The sequence below is a fragment of the Mustela lutreola genome, chromosome 9, assembly GCF_030435805.1.
Source record: "Mustela lutreola isolate mMusLut2 chromosome 9, mMusLut2.pri, whole genome shotgun sequence".
NCBI classification, from domain to species: Eukaryota; Metazoa; Chordata; class Mammalia; order Carnivora; family Mustelidae; genus Mustela; species Mustela lutreola.
Window position 1 is genome coordinate 19,139,290 of NC_081298.1, and position 17,890 is coordinate 19,157,179.

Sequence of the window (17,890 nt, forward strand, 5' to 3'; positions counted from 1 at the left end):
CCCAGGGCGCTGTGTCAGAGCCTGACAATGAATCCCGGGGCCTCTGGACCCAGCCCCTGCACTGCGGGGGGAGGTGAGCATCCTTCTGCAAAGGCCTGGTGCGGAGCCCAATGCAGGGTTAAATCAAAGCGGGTTGTGAGTGGGGGTGGGGACGGGAGCCAGGGGAGCAAGTCACCCTCCGCTGCGGCAAGGCAGTGCACGTGGATGGCATCCGGCTCCAAGCCTTGATGGAGAGACCCCTGCCCCACCCGTTTTTTTCTAGACTCAGCTGTGGCCCTCAGAATACAGTTGTCTCGACTGGTAGAAGCCACAGCCTTCCACACGGGCCCAGGGTATGCATTAAGGACAATGCAACTTATGGTTGAAAATAACGTACTCTTGATTGGTTTTATTAAGTCAAACATAGTGGGGTTTTTGTGCGCTTGCTTCCTTGTATAAGTGAAAGTTATAGGAGCACAAAGTAAAAATTTAACTCATATTTGTCTTTATTTGGGTTCTTCCCCAAGCAAAGGTTGAGGCAGGGATTCAGATGCAGGTGGTTTATTTGGGAGGTGATCCAGGGCAGCATAGTGAGGAAGTGGCAAGTGAGACAGGGAAGGGGGAATGCCAGCAAAGCGGGTGTGAAGGGGGAGGGGCATTGCTCTGGGCGACTGGGTCAGAGTCCTAGGGGGACCCTTGAGACTCTGGGAAGACCACACCTCAGGGAGGTGGGAGGAATTTCCATAACCGCTGTCCCTTATTGGTTGAGGTTTGCTCCAGGCGCTTCTGACCCCGCCCCATCCAACAGTACAGGAATAAACCTGAGAGACAGAGACAGACAAACAGACAGACTCACACACACAGAGGTCAGAAGCCAAACTCATATATGGGAATTGTAGACAAAGCTGCAGGTAATCTTTGGGGTGAGACTGAGGAATATGGGCAGGCCAGGGGCAGCATCTGCTATGACAATAAATAAAAAAGAAGAGCAAAACAACCTTCTTCTCTCTTCTTGTCAAGTAAACCCAGGTCTCATTTCCTGGCGTGAAGTACATCTAAAAGGTTTTTAATGTGTCTTTTTTGTGGAAATGCTCTCTCTCTTTCTATGTGGTATGTATCCACGTGTGTGTATAATATTTATGTAGTACATATAGGTTATATAAGAATATATATATATAAATATAAGAATATATGTATATTCTTACAACTTCGTTTTCAAAAATATATGCAAGTATCTATTTCAATTTTTATGATAGCTACATCGTATTCCGAAGAAAAGATATACATAATTTTTTGTGCTCTATTTTAATAAACTAGAATGGAGCTAATTCATAAAATGTACAATAAAATGTAACTTAACACATTTATCTTTACAGATTTTTCAACTACATGGCGGTTGAGAGCATAGTTACTGCCGTTAGCTAGATTGGATCACTCTCCTCCGTTTGTTACTTACATGCTGTTTGACCCTGGATCAGCCACAAAGTTCTCGAAGCTTTAATCTTATCTGGTGAACACAAATACACAGAGTTCCTACCTACCTAGAAAATTTGTGGAGAGCATAAAATTAGATCATTTGTGGGGGAAGAAAAAAAAGCTCAGCATATCAGCAATGTTCAATAAACATTAGCTGTTAGTATTCTATTCCCCAAACAGGAAAAAGAAAAAAAAAATCCTGTGTCAGGCTATGTGTGTTAAAGAAAATAGGAGAAGGAATCATTCATCATGACCACAGAGCCTGTGCCCAAGTTGGGAGAAGTATTTTCTGCAGCTGTCCGGTTTTACCGGCACCATTTATTGAAGAGCCTGCTTCTTTCCCCTCGTATATTCTTGCCTCGTATGTCAACCATTCTTCAGTCAGAGAAATAAAATAAATAAATAAAATTCCCAAGAAGGAAAAAGAAAATTCTGAGGACAGAATCATGAACAAGGTATGCTTAAAGACGCAGAACTGTCAGGTAGATGAAGGTTAATAAACAATTTATTTTGCTGAAGAAAGAGAAGCATTCACCTGATCTTTCCATTATTTAAACACTGATTAATATGCTGGCATCAGTACCAGCTGCTTTCGGGGGGGCCTTATGTCAGTTAATTCATCCAGAAGTTGACAGTTGCCTTCAACTCCTTCTCCTTGCAGTTGTGGTCCCTGCATTGAGAGGTGGAGTCTATTTCCCATTCTCTTGTATCCGGCTGGACTGGCCCCAGCGATCTCGGTGACCCATCAGGATATAGTAGCAACAACTTTCTGGGACTCCCGCAACCACGTGATGAGAAACTTCAGAGCTTCCTCTTGAGTCCTTTGGAACACTCATGTCGGGGGAAGCCAGCATCTTATAAGTCCGACTCTGCTGGGCCCCCATGCATAGGGGAGTCACGCGAGTCATGGGGGGAGCTGCATAGAGAGAGATTCTTGACCAGCCCACGATCACTGCAGCCACCCCCATGATCCTAGACCCCGAATCAGACATTGGAATGGAGAAGCATTCCGATGTCTTCAGCCCCAGCTGCCTTTGACTCCAGCAGCCCCAGAGTCCCTAAATAAGGATGGCTCAAACACCAGAACCATTGGCAAGATAATCACAAAGTTTAGGAGTGGTTGGTTACAAAGCAATAGGTCCCAGGAATGGACACAGAGATGGATGTGCAAAAGAATGGGTGTCCCAGGCCTCTGCTTCCCTCAGGCTCCTACTCATTTCTTCAATCTCTGTTCATTCACCAACTAAGCAACAGGGTTTGATGCAAACTACAGAATGAATATCCGTCTTCCCTAATGCCAACTAGTAGCTTGCCAAGATCATGGAAATGTGTTGCCCCCATCTGTTAACGCAAACACTTCAAATTCTACTGCGGAAGAATTTTGTTTAGAAAGATTTTAGATAGGTTAAACAACCCTGTTATGTATGTCAAAGGATGTAGCAGTAAGAGTTCTTATAATTAATGCATTTGTATTCTTTTAGCAACTAAATCTTATAACAAAGGGGATGTTTTCAAACATCCGTTTTCAAAACTCTCTCCTTCCCCTGATATTCTCATCCTCATTTTAAAACGATTCCCATAACTTTGAAGTGAGAGATTGTATTTTCCAGCACTACTGAGGCATCATGGTTGTCATTCCTTAATTATCTTGTAGGTGACATTATACCGAGAGGTATGGCCCTGGTGGAAAAGAATAAATGTTCAGTAAACTTGGAGCCCTTGTCATTTAAAGAAGAATGATAAATAAACCTAGCATTCCCTTTAAGCTCTTTGCTACATTATAAAAATTACTCTCTATTGACAGTCTCTATGTCATTATAAAATCAGTGTTACTTTGTATTTTAAAGATTTTTTATAAAGTTAAGCATGCTGATGACAAATTATAAACACTTTTGCACACCTAGGGTGTCAAGTTTTGTCTGTCTCGCTAGTGTCATAATCTACCCTATGAATTTCATGTCCAGAGCTATCTTTGTAATTTTACTTGAAATTAAAAAAATAAATAAATTATAATCAATTAGACACTCTAATAGTAACTTATAGTTATTTCATAAAATAAAATACTGGTTTTATAACCGTTATTTATACTGACATATATTTTTCTCTATGACGTATCGTCTTTAGCGTTTAAAAAAAGTTCGTTTTGTATTTCACGTGGCAAATTCCATAAGGAAAAAAATGTTAGAAGCATCTGTACTTTTACCAACTGTATAGCAAACCTCACACACCAAGTAATTTCTTTTAACACTTGACTTTTCAGATCTTCAGCAAGGTTTTCTCTGTATCTTCCAGCAGAATATGCTGACAAAGGAATACGTTTTTATTTGTCGCCATATTGTTTTCTGTATATTATTTCAGCTGTTTTTCTTGTGTTGGGAAGATTGAGTATTTTCCCCAATGACTTTTCTTTTGGGCTTTGCTAATAAGCAGTAAAACTCAAAATAGGCTTCTAAACATTTAACGAGAAGTTTAGTGAAATTTTGTCAAGTACATCATTGGGTATTTGCGTGACTTTAAACATGGCTGAAAATATATAGTCTTGTTTCCATGTTCTGGATGCTTAGTTTCCAAATGTCTTGAAAATTGTGCCTAATGGTGCCAACTTTATTGGCTATCTTGTAGGTGATAGATTAAATGGGAAAAAACCCCCAAGGTTTAGGAAAGCCAGGGGAGGGACAATTATACTAAGCAAAGCTGATAAAAATTGAAATTGACTGAGAATTTCTGGAATAAAATCTCTGACAATAATATTGTGATGTAAAATATATCTGATGAGAACGTTATTAATGTCATCCTGAGAAAAGGCACTTTGAGATTACAAGAAGCAGGTAAAAGTAATTCAAATCTTTACTCACTTTGGGATTGTAAAGAAAAAAAAATAGACACGGGATATTAATTTCTTTACCAAGGTCTCTATGGAGACTTACAAAGTACAGCAAGAGGGAAAATATCCTGGCAAATATTTTAAAACTCTGTTCCCTCTATCTAACCTTTTCAGTAGTTCCCATACAGAGGGCAGTTTCTCTTTTCAAATTATACTTCGTCCTGAATGCCTCAGAAAAGCAAACATGTGACATCCATGGCCTTTTACCCAGAAATGTCCTACTCCTTTCTTCTTGGCTCACCATCATCTCTTCTCTGAATTTCCCTTCTCACTTTAGCATCTGCCCAGCCATCCTTCAGAGAACGTTCTCCTCTTCTGATCTTCAAAGAATGACCCAAGGAGGACAAGACAGAGGGTTAGGGAGCAGTGAAGGGAAGAGACAATGCCAGAACCCTCCTTTGGGGCAGGGCAAGGACCAGAGGCTGGGGACCCACTAGTATTAGTTTCCTTTTCCTTTGCATTGTATGAAGAACACACACTTGGAGGTCATAACCTTGATCCTTCTCAGGGAAGGAGCCTGCAATTTAAGTAGCTGTGGGAGGATGAGGTATGAGCAGAAAGAGCGGTGGTGGGTGGGGGACAGCAGCCTAGGATGTGGGAGAACAAGTGAGTTCCCTTAAGAATTTCTTCAATGAGAACTTCGGGGGTTGAAAAGTAATGTTTGACCTACGAATATAACCAAAACTCTTCTTTTCTTGTTTTCTCTCTCTCTCTCTCTCTCTAAACTTCCTCCCTCTCTGTCTCTTCCTCAAGGAAGAAGAGAATCTTAATGGCCAGGGGAGCAGGGAGGGTCTGGAGGGTTCCAAAGCAATTGCAGATGGATAGGGTGAGTCATTTATGTGTCTGACTCCCATTTGGGGCCATCAGCTCTCTGTGAACAGAGATTGGCTTTGCTCATCTTTACATCCCCAGCGCCCAGCAGTGGTGGTGCTCAGAAATGTAGATTCTTTGTTCGCACATGACTTCATTTAAAATTTCTTCTGTTCCATAAATATAGAAATTTATAAACTTATGAAATTTTCTGTTTTCTCTAAGCACACAAATGAATTTCATGGGTGTATGCATGGATGAGAGGCATCTGAGTGGTGTCTTCAGAAGCAAGCGTGTAGCATCCACTCAGGTTGGCCAAGCCTCCCACTCCTTCCCCGCACCTCTCCGTGACTCCGGCAAAATCCACGTTGCACAGGTACGCAGCTGCTCGGTCCCCTTGGCTCCCAGCCAGAAGGAATAGTTCATTTCCCCACAATCGTAGCCCCCTTCTTGCACACTCACCTCTCCCCTAGCCAGCACACATTCATCCAGTCCCAACCACACATCAGCCAGCCTCGCTTTTTCCTCCCTAATGAGCACTTTCCTCTATCAGGTAGATTAAGCGTCTTGCCCAGCTTGCTTCTTATTTCTAACCCACATTCTCTCCCGTCCTTCCTCCATTTCTTCTCAGGTTAATTTATCTGATTATATGCAACGCACTGCAGCCATGTTAAGACACCAACTGAGTTTGCACTTGGAGGCTTGGGGGAAAGATTACCATTAAAACGTGACTTCCATCCACTCAGCTGAAATTACTATTGATTGCCAAAGAAAAATATTTGTGCTGTGAAGCTGGGAGCTATGATGTTGAACCATATTAACATAATGTTAGCATAGCTACGGGTGTTTAGTAGCACGCAATCAGATTTGAAATGAACGTTGATTATAGATGGAGATTAATGTTCACATATTCATAGGAACACAATGAGAAGAGCAATTTCCTTTCTACTACAGATCAATGGTTTCCCCATTCAATTATACAGCTGTAATAATTGCATTATGCTGAAATATTTCTTAATGGCTAATTTCTTTCCTTTTGTGTGTGTGTGTATGAGATCTTTTGTCAGTGACGGCTTTTGCAGCCCAAGGACAGCATAAGATGTTTTAATCACTGGTGTCGTTTTGCAAGCTTTGACCGAGCCAGTAATTTCCCCCAGTCCCCCTTCTTAGCTATCCTCTCTTATTATTATCACCCAGAATCACTTCCTGGATGATTGAAACATAGTGAGTTGCCTCAAGTCTTTTTTTTTTCTTTTTTCTTTTTCTTTTTCTTTTCTTTTCTTATTTGGTGAGTGAAGACAAAACCCAGAAACCTACAGGGTCATGGATTGCTTGATCCTTTCTATGCATTTGCTGGGGGACAAATCGATGAAGATGCACCAACATTATGCCTAGGATTCCCCTCACCCAAAGATTCTTGTGGTCTCTACATAGAAATATAATTTTGGAGCCACTCAGTGATTAAGAAGCAAATATAAAAGCTAGTGTCTTCTTCAATGCTCATAGCAAATCTTTGAGGACTGAGGCAGCATTGATGTTTATATGGTAAAGATAAAGCATCCAAAAGGCTGGGAGCTTGCCTTTTCTAATGATAATGATGTCTTCTTCCTGCTTACCTGGATGGATTGAGCTCAGAGGAAGGCTGGCTGGCACTTTCTTCCTTAAATGAGCACTGTCTCATGGTAGAGTCCTGATGTCCCTGTCTGATGCCCTTCTCTGCTGTCCGGATGGTGATGGTTGGTCGTGATCTGATCTGGTTTCTTGCATCCTTTTAAAGGAAGCTTTGTTCAAACTTGGTCGAACAGAGTGTGGGATGGTAGAAAGAAAGTCAAATGTAAAGAGCTGCCCAAAGGGCACTGTCCTTTTGTATGTCCTTTGGCAGATCACTGAGAATTCATGGCCTTGATCTCTCCCCCACCGGAAAGCAGAATACTTAACACCTAACTCACAAAGGTCATGGCGAAGAACAAATAAAATTGAACTGGAACCCGCAGCGAGTGGAGCAGATTTTCAGCTGGCCAATGCCTCATCCCTCGGCCCACCTGTGACTTTAGCTATGACTGTGGAGCCTAGGTCACGAGTCCCATGCTGCTGTCCCCTCTCCTACGTGTTTGTTGATCTTCTTTCTGCTTTTCCGACTCAAGATTATGTCAAAGCCTCTGGAGCCTAGGCGTTCAGCCCTCTTTACACCCGTCCTGAAAGGATAAGACAGCTAACACTCTCAGGAATCATCATTTATTACCAGGGACTGAAGCAGGTGGATAAATGCCTCCCCTCCGCCCCCCTCTCCGAGGTCCAGGGAGTTAGGATCTGACACAGGATCTGACACCATTGTATTGGCATTCCCTCCCTTCGTGACTCGCTCTCTCAGCTCCTCCGTGCCTGTTTCCAGAGATCACTCCCCAAATAAACCACCTGCGCTCAAGCTCTTTTTCTTTCTTTGCTTTCTACCAGGGAACCCAAACAAAGGCAGTACGGTTTAAAGACTTAGCTAAGGCTTTGGAGATAGACCCACCAGGCTTAATCCTCTTCCTATTATTCACTGACCTTGTGATGTGAGGCAGATGACATCCCATCCCTGAGCTTCTGTTTTTGCATCTGTAAAATGGGTATAATAATAATAAGATCTGTGTCAAAGCATTATAAAGGTTAAACGAGATCTCGCAAGGCAAGTACTTATATAATTTTATTTTCTATCATTATTGTTTTTATTAAAAATGTCAAGACAGCATGGAATACAGCTTCTTTTCTGTCATTTATGCTTGAGGAAAAAATAGATCCGGGAGTTGTAAATATAGTTAATATGTGTTTTTTTCCCCCTTGTATGCAGTACTATTTTTTGCTGGCCTGTTATACACATAGAAGCAATATGTGGATAGAGTTTTCATCGTCAGGGATGTTTCAAAGTCTTGGCCGTCAGTTCTATTTTCTAATGCCTTTTTAAAACATATCCCCAGGGAAAGAGATGATTTTTTCTTTTTCCCTGTGCCCTCCCATTGGGGAAAAGCTGCACAGGAAAAATAAAATACTTCTGCTACGCAGCAAAGAAAAAAATATAAGAATAATATCTAGTCGATATATCTTAAAATCATTTATTGGCAGGGAAAGCATGCAAACCTAGGAAACTGGTGGTCCAGGGCAGGCAAAGTGGGCTGCAGACAGTCTGGGGTATGATGTGCTGTACCAGGTAGTGGTAGGTGGTCCCCAGGAAAGACGTTTCTATCCTGGGGCCCTGCCAAAAGCCAATATCACACGTTCAGCTTCTCATTCCATCACTCCAAAGAATTTGTCTAAATTTGAGCACTGACTGTGTGCCAAGCAATGTGCTCAGTGCTGCAGATAGGATCTTGAACAAATAGATCCACTTTCTATTCTTATGGTTCTTGTGCTCTAGAGAAGCCTAACTACAACCATCATGTATGTCAATATGAAATTGCAACTCTGATCATAAGAAGTGTGTGGGAGAGAAGGGAGAGATTCAGAAGTCTGGAAGACACTAAAGGAGCATGATACAGAAGGTAAGAATTGGAAGAAGAGTGAGAATTAACTTAGCTGGGTAGATGACAATGTGTGGAGATGCAGAGGTCTTTCCAGTTAAAAGGAGGGAGGCACAACATTTATTATAGTGTCTCTTTATCTCCTTTGGCTTTTCTTTGTAGCACTGTTTGCTACCTTGTAAATTATGTCTATTTATTATTTTTTTACTTTCTTGCCCCACCTCCACAAGAATTTAAAGTCCTCGAAGGCAGGAACTTGGTCCACATTGATCACCTCTCTAACTCTATTGTTGGAATAAATGTGCAAAGGGCCCAGACGTTGAGAGAACATGGCACATAGCACTCTCCTGAGCCTGACCTCCTTTCCCACGGTGTATCTGCTTTTAGATTGTGGTACATTGAGTCCCTACTCTCAACACTCAATGCGGTTTATGGGTTCATATATTGAGCTGAAATGCCTTCTTTGGCATAGGGCACAAGTATGTTACAGTGTGCCACAGACGTGTCAATTGTTGCAGAAGGGTCACTGTGATTTACTCTCCCAGAAGGATTCGATCTCCAAGAGTCAGTTTAAACCATGGAGGTCCCTTCATCTTCACAGGGACAGAGGCACAAGTAAGTTTGTGATAGGTTTTTGCTGACACAAAGAAAGAACTGATGGGGGATTCTAGAAGGGCTTCCTAACCCTTCAGAAGAACACATCAGAACGGATGGTCTTTCTCATCCTCTGCGTGTTGTTATGGCTGGGTGTATATTCTCAGACCGCCTGGCCTTGAGAGGAACCATCCTGAGGACAAAGGCTGTAAGCTGAAGGTAGCAGAGCAGAAAAACGGAAAGCACGTGGGTCTTCAGTGAACTGTTTCAGCCTTGGAATTAATGAAATGTAGGGTCTTGTACCTCTGGCTTATTTATTTAGCTGCATCAGGTTTTCTCTTGCAACTGAATGTGTCCTTAAAACTCACTGTACCTGCTACTGATGTTGGCTACTATGTGACATCCCCTCTCCCTTGCTTCCTTTCTTCCTTCCCTCCCTTCTCTGTTTATTTGGATCCAGGTGGATGGAGCGTGCGTTTACACTACTGCTGTTGCTTGCTCCCTGAAGTGCTCCTATAGGGTCCTTGTAGCAGCCACACACACACACACAGACACCAATGATGGTTAGGCCAATCAGTGTACATTTACACTTCAAAGAATCTCTGTTCTAGGGACTTCAGACCACCTTCCAGGTTAATCAAGTCAGCCAGGAGTCACTGTTTCAGTCTGCTAGAGGTGAGCAGCGTGGCTTGGGGCAAGTTACAGAGCCTTTTCTAACTTCTCTTTTCTCATCCATCTGGAAGATGGGGATGCCAATAACACCTAGCTCACAGGTCACTCGTGTGACCTGTCAATCTGTGTAAAGAATTTAGCACAGAGCCAGAGAATCAAGCAATAAATGAAACTCAAGCAGAAGCATTCTCATTTTGCCTTCTGCTTAGGCGATTTGAATGGGTTCACGTGACTCTGTAGAGGTTGGAACTCATGCTTTCATCCTTCCCTATCAGAAGTAAAATGAGATTTACAGAGGTGTAAATTAGCAATTCAATTATTCCTCCTCAATATCATCTAATAGCAAAATCTTCATGATAGGGACCCATTTTTCAATAGGTAAGAATAAGAAAATAATACATTTCCATTACAACTTGTGAACTGAACCACAAGATTCCTTGTGTGTGTGTGTGTGTGTGTTATTAGAGATTCTGTTAACAATAATTGTGTAGATTTTCTTCTTGGTGAAACAGTCCATCAAACAATAGCTGGTATTCTGCAAAGGAGCATTACAAGAAATTGCTAAGGGGAAGAAGTTAGCAGATAAAAGATGAGAAGCAGCAAACGAACAGGGTAAGTACACCAGATTAACAAAACAGACATAATGAAAAGTACCTCATTAAAAATTGAAACACCAAAAAGAAATCTCCACTATTTCCTAGATTTGTTTGCCTGCTACCAGTGGTTGACTTCTTTCAAGAAAAGGATGTAAACTGACTCCAAATTAACCTTGACCCTTGACTCTACTTGCTGTCATATCTCAGGCCATGGGGGGTGATTTCCAGGAAAAAGGCTCCAGAGAATGTAAAGAGTGATACTGGAGAATGGAAACATTTAAATTTAAAAATCGACTTGAGAACGGGACAGACTGGAGTTTGCTTTTGGATCCTGCCATCTCCTCATTCTTATCCTTGACAAGGTACTCAGATTTTCTGAGCTTCAGTTTCTACACCAGAACAACAGGGATGCTCACCGCTCCTACTTTGTTCTTTCTTTTTGTGAAAACTAGGTGAGAGGGACTCATCCAGCTCAGTGTCTAGCATATGGCAAACACCAGATCATAACAACTAAGACTCTGCACGATCATCTGATGGGGCTCTTCTATTATTTCTGCTTCATGAAAAGGAAACTGAGGCACAGAGAAGTCAAGCCAAACTGTCCAAGGTTATACTTGATGAAAGATGGATCCTGGATTTGGAACCAGGCAGTCTGGCTCAAAGTTCATCTTTCTAACGACCAAGCTATACCCCTGCATTAAAGTTCTAAAGTAAGAGAGCAGGATTTTTTCTCGTTTGTTTTTTTCTTTTTATTTAAAAGTTTGAAGATGAGAGAATTTAGATTAGATTGGAACCCCAAAGATACAGATGTAGTGAAAAGAAGGGCCATCTGTACCCTAATGTTTATAGCAGCAATGGCCACGGTCGCCAAACTGTGGAAAGAACCAAGATGTCCTTCAAAGGACGAATGGATAAGGAAGATGTGGTCCATATACACGATGGACTATTATGCCTCCATCAGAAAGGATGAATACCCAACTTTTGTAGCAACATGGACAGGACTGGAAGAGATTATGCTGAGTGAAATAAGTCAAGCAGAGAGAGTCAACTATCATATGATTTCACTTATTTGTGGAGCATAACAAATAGCATGGAGGACATGGGGAGATGGAGAGGAGAAGGGAATTGAGGGAAATTGGAAGAAGAGGTGAACCATGAGAGACTATGGACTCTGAAAAACAATCTGAGGGGTTTGAAAGGGTGCGGGGTGGGAGGTTGGGGGAACCAGGTGGTGGGTATCAGAGAGGGCACGTATTGCATGGAGCACTGGGTGTGGTGCAAAAAACAATGAATACTGTTAGGCTGAAAAAAATAAATTAATTAAAAAAAAAGTTTGAAGATGAAATATGTATCATGTAAGCTGGCCAGAAATTTCAAGAATGCTTTGGCCTAGCATTTTATGTCAATCTTGTCCCTGCTGAGACCCTCATGATAAGCTTCCCTGATCATGTCTTTCAAACACATACAGTCTACACTTTCTGAAGTCAAGAGTGAGGCGGTGACTTCAACAGATTATATTTTGTTCCCCAAAGAGTTGTAACCTCCATATTTTGAAATCAAGTGTCTGTTCTGTTGGTGCAACAATTTTCCTATGTATATGGAGCCCCACTTTTACTTAGCTGCCCTGGATACCTGCTGGCTTCTCAGTGGCTCTGCATTGCTCAGGCCATGCCCTCTGGAGCCACAGCCATAAGGGAGACAGGCTGGGTCAGATAAGGCCACGTTGGAGGTCTTCCACAGGGACAATTCCAGAGGTAAGATCATAGGTCAAACCAGAGGGCATGGGATCAGTTAAATACCAAATGGCAAGGATACAATTACACCTTGGAGTAAGGGCTAAGGAAGACCAGAGGCACAGGCCATCACAGCAGAGAAAAAATGGAAGGTTGACAGCATAGCCCATAGGGAAGCCTCAGGGGTGGCAAAGATGTAGGCACAGAGTGGACCCACCCATCCATGCAGCACACATTGGATCAGGTCCTATCCTGGGCAACATCATACCAAACCTGGCTCACTGATGACATAACCATGTTGGCAAACAGAGACATCTGATCCATCTCAGGGTATTAGGATTTATGGCTCTAGTTCCACAGGGAATAGGAAGATATAGGCATGACATGGGTGAGGGCATTTGGAGGGGATAAAGGTTTACTGCCTAGAGTTTAGTGGTGGAAGGGATGTATACGCCACGTAGTGTATAATGGTCATAGCCCAAAAAGTATAATTTCATCTACAAAAGCCTTTGAGAAATTAAGGAATTCATAAAGCATCACTAAAAATATTAGGATATTTGAGGACACAGCCCTAGTATTCTGCTGGACAACTAAATGCAAGACGGATTCTAAATTTGTGCTTGATCAAACAATCAGAGTGCAGGAAAGTGATCTCAAATTTAGCTATCACCCTCCCAAAGCTTCTCATTTAATAAGGAGGAAATGGAGTTTCAGTATGGTAGTTCCTATGTTATTTTAAGTCAGGCAGAGGCAAAGATTTCTAAAAAAGCTAGATCATAAATATTTCAAGCTCAGTGGACCATTCTGTCTCTGCGGCAACTGCTCAGATCCGTTGTTGTCATGCAAAAGCAGCCAATGACAATATGTAAATGATGAGTGTGGCCCCGTCCCATTAAAAGTTTATTTACAAAAGCAAGTGGTGGGTGGGCTTTGACTCCTAGAATATAATTTGCCAATCCCTTTCCTAAAGCCTAGTAATCTTTAAAACATCCTTTTATAACATAACTTTAATAATACAAAATAGTATAAGATACCACAGATTACATATTATATAATCTATTTCCATAACATAATACAGTGAGAAAGAATACATCCCACTCTACAAGATCCAGGCAATTGTTGAAAAAACCCATTTCTGCTCTACATCTAATAGGAACTACCAGTCATTTAAGAGTTAAAACATTAATCCCTGGTTATTTAGAAAGGTAATTTTCTATAGATTTGCACAGAGGTACGGAATTTGACCTAAGGCTTGATTTTCTGAATGCGGAAGCATATGGCATGACCATCAACTTGAAGGAAGCGAGGCGCTGTCAGCTTGAGAACATGAGGTCAGAGGTCATATCTGGAAAGGCACAGGTACAATATAAGACTTTATTACAATTGAAGGGCAAATTACCATTCTAAAGATGTGCCTTCCTCCTACAGGCAGAAAGGAATTCGTAAAGATTTGTCCCAAGATAGAGGAAGGTTTTTTTTTTTTTTTAAAGAAAATATTCTAAGGCTACTTTTGGTTAAATATTATGTTAGGAAATAAGGGTATTTTTTGGTCCTTTATTTCCTTTTGCTTTCTCCACATTCAGCTATCTCTTTGTGGATGGAGGTCCACATCTCATCACAATGACAAAATCTTGGCTCTGAGTGTTTCCCAGCAGATCAGCTCCATAGATAGATGGCAGCCAGCTCTCTGCATCCGAGAGCCCTTGGAATACTGGAGAATGCTCTTCACTTCTTCTGGATCATTTAGTTATCCATATAACACAGGAAGGAGTCTGTATGTCCTCTTCTGCAGGGACAGCCTAGCAGCTACCCTGAGATGATGGATTTCCCATGGAGTTGTCTGGGCTGTGGGTAGGGGAAGGCTGGGGGTTAGGGTAAAGATCCTATCTTAGGTTTTGGAGTGCAAGTCCTTGGCTCTGTGCCCCAACATTAGGACTAGCTGATGAGGGGAGCCCTTTGAATCTGCCAATAGAGCCCCTAGTATTATTAGCATTAAGTGAGATAAGAAATGTGAAGCCCTTCATCTGGTTCCTGAAGCCTAAGGGTATGGAGTAAACAACAGTTAAAGATAATCTTATCATAGTGGTCACTGCAATTATTTCATTTAAAAATTTTCCTCCTGTCTGCTTCCTGATCTTCAGACATCGGTTTAAGAAAATTCCTTCGGGTTCCATCACCCACAAGTCCACTCTGAGGTTAATGCTTGGTGGAGTGCTTCCCCTCTGTCTTCCTTCTTTGAATCTGTGATGTTCTGGAATGTAGGAGCTAGAGCTCTAACTCTGTGCTATTGGGGAAAACATCTCTGCCTAAGATCACATTGGATCTGAGGGACCCCATTTGGTATTGCTCTTACTATGAGCAGACAGAAGTAGAAACAGCAGCTTGAAGAGTACAAAACACCCCTTTTGGCCATTTCTTCCAGACAACTCCTTGTGCAGTGACCCCACCTAGCAAATGGGAAATGGACAAACGGGAGTCCATACAGAAATCTCCATTCAGTGCCTAGTACATCAGAAAGTCCCACATCCCCTAGTGAGGCTCATTGTGTGAAATGTTCTCAATATTTTGAGCTATGCATCCAGCATTCTAAAGCTCAAAGATTGAGACATGAAAACCAATAGGAGCCAGGCCCTTCGTCTATACCCCAAGCCACATGCATCACAAGTACGAAGTATTGTGCCTGATGGGAGTGATTTCCAGGGGAGCCTCTTTCTGCAAGATTTAAACCACACGTTAAAACCCAACCTCAATTACAAGGCAGATCCACTGTATTACGTGACTGCTCTGTACCAGACCTAAGCAATGAGCTATGGAGGGTACAGATCTCTCATCCTCCAAAGTGCCCTCAAGTACTCAGAATACAGCAGAAGTGAAAATGCTGTGCATTTCGTGGATTTTTTAGGTTTCAGAGTTGTTGCAGAGTTGACTTGATGGCAAGGCTTCTCAGTACCAGCACTTTCGGCCTTGGGGTTGGAGAGCCCTTTGTTGGGGGGCAGGCATGGCCTGGGCATGGCGGGATGTCGGTGGCCTCCCCGGGCTCTCTTTTCCCTGGATGCTGGGGGCATGCTGTCCACCCTAGTTCCACTGACCCAAACTGTCTCTGGACACGCCTGCTTCATGTCTCCTGGGAGCACGAGGGTCCCAGGTCAAGGACGAGGGTTCCAGTCAAGGACGCTGTTCTCCAGCTCCTTGTGCAGATGACTAGCCAGGCATCAGAGCCTGTGGCTGGGCCTCATGGATCCCAGGGCAGTGAATGGCCAGGCCAGGCCTCAGGAAGGGCAGCAACCATGGTGGAACCCGGCCTCCAGCACCTCCCTGAACTCCACTCACTGCAGAGTCTGCCTTTGGCTCTCCCACCTCCCCACTGGCCACCTTGCTCCCTTCTCTTCATCTCTCTGACTCATGGCTTGGAATGACACATTCTTTCACGTTTGCTTTGGCTCCTGATTCCCTCTTGCTCATTCCGTTTCCTATCCAGCTTCATCATAGGAAGAAGCCTATGGACCTGTCTCTTCCCTGGAGGGATTTCTTGCACCCTGCCTCTCGAAGGCCCTGAGTCAGAGCCAGGGCCGGCTGACCTCGGGGAACGTGCACCCGGAGGGTTCCATTGGGGCGGGATGGGGCAGAGTCATGTGACCTAGCTCCGTGAAGATTGTCCGTGTCCACGGGATCGTGGGCTTGCTCGGCGCACTTGAAGGTCTAGCACCATCAGGGCATGGAAAAGATACATGGCACAGGCTATCGGCTCTCCTCGGGTCATGTCCTTTAACTGTCCAGCAGTCATACAAGGCAGATTTGGCCACACGGCCCTGCACGGACCAGAAATGAGGCGGAGGGGTCCGGTGAGGTGCTTCAATCCATCGGCCTGGAAGAGGTGCGCTAGGATTCCCACCTGCGCTCTCTCTGCCTCAGAGCTCTGTCCGGTGGGCTTCCCACTGACTTCACTCATGGAACCCCTTGAATGCAGTCGAAGTGTAAAAACTGGCCTGAAACAGCAAAGACAAGAGGGGCAGGCTGAGGGCAGTGATCAAAGCATAACTAAAGGTGAACTCTGTGGGATTAGAAGCAAATGTCTTTCCCCTGCGATCTCAGTGCCCTTCCGTACCTCACTCCCTCTCCCCAGCGTCTCTAGATGGACATCATTTCTCTCTCTCTAGAGGAGAATTTGTCTCCTCTATTAGGTTTAGCAGAAACGCGCCCCACTCTGGTTTCAGACCAAAAGAATCAAGTGTGTCTTCTGTGACTTAACAGCTGACTGGGGCAAAATACAGGACACGTAGTAGATGGTGAATAAATGGCATCTCTCTCTCTCTCTCTCTCTCTCTCTCTCTCTCTCTCTCTCTCTCTCTCGGCTCTGTGGTTCTTGAAGACTAGGCTTATCTGCTTCTTAATCCCCAGAGCCTGGTGCAGAGTCGGGAATGATGATCCCTAAGCTAACACTGAGTGAACGTTCATCATATGCTCTGGTCTCAGAGCCTTGTGTTTGCTGGTGTCCTGAGTCCTTATAACAGCCTTATGCTGGATACTATTTTGGCTTCCACTTAGCGATGGTGGGGGATTGAGGGGCAGAGAAGTTAAGCAACTGGTTCTGTATCAGAGTTAGGATTTGAACTTGGGCTGAATGACTCCAAAGTTGGTCTTATTTTTCTGTCTACTTCACTGTTTCACCAACAGCAGAAAGCCTCACAGGCTTGCAGAGAGCCTATGCCCTTGCCATCTTTTGAAATATACATCCTCAAGGACCCTAACTCTGTCTCCTCTGCCTCCTCTAATGGAAAGAGCAGCTGCTGCTGGTTCCATAATCCAGCTGAGTCACTGTCCCAATTACTCCTTTCTGGCAGTGCCGGCCACTTGGAAGGGCTTGGAAGGGCTGCTGGGGCACAGGCCATTGAACTGTTTCAACAGCTCCCCTGTGGGCTTGGGGGCAGCAGCATATATCACACCTCCTGCTTCTCCAGGGGGCACTTGACCCAGAGCCGCCACAGTTAACCACATGGAGGTGACTGTCGCAGGTTCTGAGGAGTGGGGAGTGGCTTCTCCACACTAGCATGGTTGTGGGGTTGGGGAGTTCTTCCTGGAGAGGGCAGGGAGGAAAGGGCTGCGGAAACTGTGCTTGGAAGAAGAGCCCCTTGAATGCTAAAGTAAGTGTACAGCCAGAGGAAACCTTTGATCTGCGATCTCATGCACTAGAACCTTCTTCTGCAAGCTGCCTTCTGGCCCTGTTGAATCAGGATCTGCTGGGACCCTTTTTTATAGAGTGCTGCATTCAGTATAAATGTACCTCCTGGCTCACCATGTTCTCCCGCTGTGGGCCAGTTTCTTTCTCTAGCCTGTCCCCGGGTCACGCCCATGCTCTGCTCCTGGCTTCCCAGACTGCTGTCCCTTGCCCCACGGAGATACCTCCTGTCTCTCCTCTGGATTGGGGAAATAATATTGCCTTGACACAAACACTTTTTGGCCCTGAATCCTTCTGTTACTGCAGGTGACTTCTGATAACCATCGTCTCAATCGGGAAGTCAGTTGTTCCAGAAAGTCCTGTTCTGGCTCGGTCTTCAATAGCCCTTGAATCCCCCCAAAGGAGGCAACCAAAGGACTCTAATGAAGTACCCACTGGTGGAGCCATAAACCTCACGAGATGTTTAGCTACAT